This window comes from Sprattus sprattus, assembly GCF_963457725.1.
Source record: "Sprattus sprattus genome assembly, chromosome: 12".
Taxonomy (NCBI): domain Eukaryota; kingdom Metazoa; phylum Chordata; class Actinopteri; order Clupeiformes; family Clupeidae; genus Sprattus; species Sprattus sprattus.
This window is the reverse complement of record NC_137910.1, coordinates 26,177,816-26,182,815: the sequence shown is the minus strand read 5'-3', so window position 1 is coordinate 26,182,815 and position 5,000 is coordinate 26,177,816. Positions and strand designations below refer to the sequence as shown.

At 41.5% G+C, this 5,000-nt stretch overlaps 1 protein-coding gene across 2 annotated transcripts in view; it reads left to right on the top strand.

The window, feature by feature from the left end:
• The first annotated feature begins 4,626 nt into the window (after positions 1–4,626).
• Positions 4,627–5,000, top strand: part of p4ha1b (prolyl 4-hydroxylase, alpha polypeptide I b) — a 15,124-nt gene continuing 14,750 nt past the window's right edge. For both annotated transcript variants that reach the window (XM_080848622.1, XM_080848623.1), the window contains exon 1: positions 4,627–4,764. The gene's annotated coding sequence lies outside the window, so the exon portion shown is untranslated. The remainder of the gene's footprint in view (positions 4,765–5,000) is intronic.

The following is a 5,000-nucleotide window of genomic DNA, read 5'->3' as shown; positions in this document are numbered from 1 at the left end:
CATCACACAAATGAAAGTATTTTCTTTGTAATTCATGATTTTAAAACTTGTTTGATGAAATGTTGCATTGTGTAAATAACAGCTGCAGGCGCCATGTTTGTTTATGTCTGGTGAGTGACAGCTGTCGCTCTCCGGTAACGTAACAGCTGACGCAGCGTACTGATGACGTACGTAATTGTTGAAGTGCTATCCCAATTCGAAGGGCTAGCGTTTCAACCCCTTCGGCTACCCCTCCGTTTGAAAAAGCGAAGGCGAAGGGGTAGGGGTAAGGGTAGGGGTAGAGATTAGAAATGGGATTGGGCCTAAATCGATGTTGTTAGGAAATGGATGACATTAACAAGTCATCTATCACTGTTTAATTTAGTGATTGTCACAGAGGGTAATACCCCCCCCCCCCCCCCACACACACACACAAACACACACACTACACTCACTCACTCGCACACAAACACACTGTCGTGTCATAACGAACACAAACGCGGTCCCAAATGAACAGAAGCTGGATTTGCAGATGCTGGTCTCAATACGGTTTAATTGCAGATTTTAACCACAATTAGAGAAAGACAAGACCGGTAGAATTTCTGCAGAGCTGAGTCCGCGGGCTCATATTTAAAAACATGAACAGACACTCCCACCTTCCTCATGAGTGGTTGAACTCCTCACCCAATGAAATTACCTCATCTACTCTGACTCCATCCAATCAGAAGGCTGTCTAATGACCCTCCCCTTCTTACTCATCTTACACGGTTGCTGTGTGTGTGTGTGACTAAAAACCCCTTAAACTAATTAAATGAATTGTTACATTTCTTCTTACTTACTTACTTAATTGTTACAATCCATCAACACACACACACACACACACACAAACACAAACACACACTACACTACCTACCTGAAAGCACAAGTGGCCATGGATAAGACATACGACCGACAGATAGATCTCTGTTGGTTGAATGCAACATTTATCTAATTGGTGTCATATGTCATACAGGACATTTGGTTTACCCCATGCCTTGTCTGAGACAGCAACCAAAACCGTATTGTCTTGAGTAAATTACATTCATAGCTGCTGGATTGTGAAGTGTGCCAATTTTACAAAAGTATAAATAAATGAAATTGTTCTGGAGCCATAAGCTCAACCTCTAATTAGACTCAAGCCAGACAGACTCACAAGGGGAAAGGGCTGGGATTCCAATGAGGCATTTCAGGCAGGTAAAAAACGTGGTTTCTGTAGGAGAGAGTTATTCCCTCTGTTGTGTACTTTGGGCTTTGTAAGTTTGCAGACTGTTGATGTGCACAATATGCTATAGAATACACACAAAGGAAAGGGAAAAAACAGAAAAGCTTAATAGTAATAATTTTTAAGTGTAAGAACCACTGGCTGTAGGATATATTTACATGTACCTCCTATTGGTAAGGACAATGACCTCCCTGTGTTACACTGGACTGGTCAGACTGAAATTGGTTGGGGTGAAAATATATTTTGACTGCTGTTTAAGTTGTACCACAGTTTTTTATTTTATTTTAATCTTTACATAGGCTACTCTATGTCATACCTTTTTTGGGGTCACTGATTGTGACACTGATTACACACAAACAACACCAAACACAGCTGCTCCAAGAATTTGTACATTCCTAAGTAGAGAGTACAAAAACTAGAGCCTAGCTGTTACAGTTTACAAGACCAGTGTCATTGCTTTGGGGAATGATCAATTGGAACATGGATGTGCCTTTAAATTCTGAGGCTGTGACACTTTGGATCAAGTGGTGTTTTGACAATATCAGTGAAAAGTCAATTCAATAGAGCAATCGTTATTTAAAAAAATGTGTTTGTGTGTGTGTGTGTGTGTGCTTGTGAGTGTGTGTGAGAGTGTGTGAGAGTGTGAGTATGAAAGAGAGAGCTCCTCCCTCTGTCCTAACGCTTCCCCCAAGCTTCACAGCGAAGCACAGAAACTTCTGGAATGTAGGAAAGCATACTGGCAAACTTCAACCTGAACACATCAGTTTGTGTGTGAGTGCGTGTAGGAGAATGTGTCAAAACACAAGTAAAGCCTAATTTATACTTCTGCATCCCTCTCCGTCCTCGAAAAAAAAATGGGCGGGCGGGGGCAGGCGGTTGATTCAGAAAAAATTGAACGTACTGGTCGGGCTTACATACTACTCCGACGGCTATGCGTCCTAAAGCCTATTCAACCTATTCAATGCCAGACCGCTGGGTGGGGTAACTACTGTTTGTCGAGCCCGTAGCTACCACATAACCTCTTTATTGGAAGTCATTGATTGTTTTTCCTCCCAATTGTCACTGACATGACACGGATGCTGCTTCAAGACCTGTCGGGCAGGTGCAGTCACATGGGCCTTGGAGACATGTAGCACAGTCAATACTAACATGTCTAATGCTATATATTCACTTGAGTAGGCAAATGTATCTCCATCGTGGTGGTCATTTTTTTGTGAAAAACATTGCGATTTATAACAAAACGATATGCTTATCTTACATACAATACAGAAACTATTATAAAACGATCCAATAAAATGAATACGTTCTTATTTTCTTTGGTATTTTTTTCACATTAATACTGCAATGATCGCTGGGTAACCTTTGAATAACTACAACGCTATGACAATGCACTCATTGGCCACGAGACGGTTGCCCTTGTCAAAAAGTGGTAACGTGAATGTGTCACTATGAAACAAAGCATGCACACTTCGAACAAAATTACCCCCAAAACTCTGAGGACAGGGCCAGAAAAATAAACCCACGGTATTCATCATACATCATACATCATACATCATGCAGTGTTATAGTTATATCAGACACACAGCAAGAACATGCATACCTCAACATACAGTTGTGGGACTGCGATTTCAACCATGAATATGTTGGAAAAACTCATACATTAGCACACTTACTAATGATCATCTGCCAGGCTCTCACACACGAAAAGTTGATTCCAAAACTCTCGAATTTAAGACAGAGTGGACTGACAAGTAGGCTATGCATTTGTGCTGCTTGTGGGCAGGACAAAACCGATGTGTTTAATCTGCAACGAGACGGTTGCCCTTGTCAAAAGTGTTAGCGTGAAACGTAACTATAAAACAAAGCATGCACACTTCGAACAGAAATACCCGTAGAACTATGAAGTAAGGGGCAGAAAATTAAACCCACTGCAGTCTTCATACCAATCCACATGCAGTGTTATAGTTATATCAGAAACACAACAAGAGAACTAACAACTAACAGACAATGGTTGATGGTGGAGCTGCTGGACTAGTTTGAGTTATAAGCAGAGGACGTGCTTGTAGCGATTTGAGCGACAACTACAACAACAACAGAACAGGAGACAGGTGGTACGTACGTTTACTAGATTTTCCGCTAAATCAAGCGTTAGCGTATTCACAATAACTCTCAAAAGTGTGCTGCTAATAAGTACAACGTTGTCGTGCCGATTATGCTCTCACACGCCACCCTCATTGAGGCAAAAGTAATGTTTGACTCAAATGTCTTTCACTGCCGTTTTATGTAAAGTCAGTCATTCTAAATAGGTTCTACACATACATGAAATACATTTCCTATTTAATAGATGCAAAGTAATTATGCTGCCAGCATTACTCCGTAGCAAATTACGTTAGATGTCAGTTGAAGCTGGTTGGAGAAGGCACTTTCAACACCGAGCCACCAGCCAAGAGACCAACAGTGGTCGGGAGAAATGTAGGCTACTTTTCGAGGGTTTATATAAAATACGGTAGCCTAATGCTGCATGCTGTGCAGCTTTGTAGTTTACCAAAGTCGTACTAAAACATTTTGACAGAAAACAGGAAATGTGAGGTCCTGACATGTGATTCCGGAAATGATGTTGTTTGGAAATGATGTCGTAAACTGGCCAATCACAGCCAAGGGGGTCTCCGACTCTCTCCGTCTCTTTAAGAAAAGTTAGAAAAAAGCGTTTGTCTCCGACCAGCTCTCCGACGGCTCTCCGACGGGTCGGATGGGCGGCAACACCTGGGTGAAGGTGTTACCAAGGCGTGCCAAGGCGTGCCAAAGTGTCCCTCTACGACCAAATCGGAGAGAATCGTAGAAGTATAAAAATGCCTTAAAAGTTCACAAAAAATGGTCGATAAGTGAAGTAGAAGTTTAAAAAAAACCGGCCTATAAGTAAAGTTTTAAAGTTAAAAGTTTTTTAGACAAACGTCTCATCTTTACAAACAACGAGCCGCTTTCTGTCTGGTAGCAATTACTGAAAAGCAACAAATGTTTTGAGATTTTATTTCATTTTGAGAGACGACATGAAATTATACCTGATAATGTATGAGGCTAGCATTATGGATCAGCATCAATTAGACTTGTAGCGAAGGACTTGGATGTAACGAGCTTTGTCAGTCTGTATTTTGAAGATCAAATAATGACATATGTTCCATGTCTAATCCACATCTACCCGTGGGTGCTGATGCAAGAAAGCAGGGGATTCACGAGGGCGCATTGCAAGAGAAGGGGAGGTAAACGCATGCTCAGATAGAAATCTGCCTCTTCAACTAGCTGAGTTTAGCGCGTGAGACTCTGCACGTAGTAGCACACAAGAATCGGAAGGCAGTTGTTGCCACCAGATGGCGAGTTCAAAGCACGACGACTCACCGAAACGTTCTAGTCAGACTCGAAAGTTCCACGGGAGGCAACATTAAGGACGCTGTCTACCGCAAAAACCGGACACCAGGACTGGAAGTGGAGCATCTACCATCGTGGTGTTGAAATAACAGCTTTTCAAGGTATGCTACGTGTGATTTCCTATCCTATTGATCACTAGTAGCCAATAATTTGCTACCTATGTAGGCTACTTTACCAAAAGAATCAATGAAGACTCAAAATCCACAGACATAATACAAACTAAGTAAGTAGCCATCGTGAGCATCTCATTAATATTAGCTAATACGTTGTAGAGTATATTAAAATGTTTTTGTTGTTGTTGGTCAGAGGTTTCAAATTCTGGTTTGGGATGCTGCAA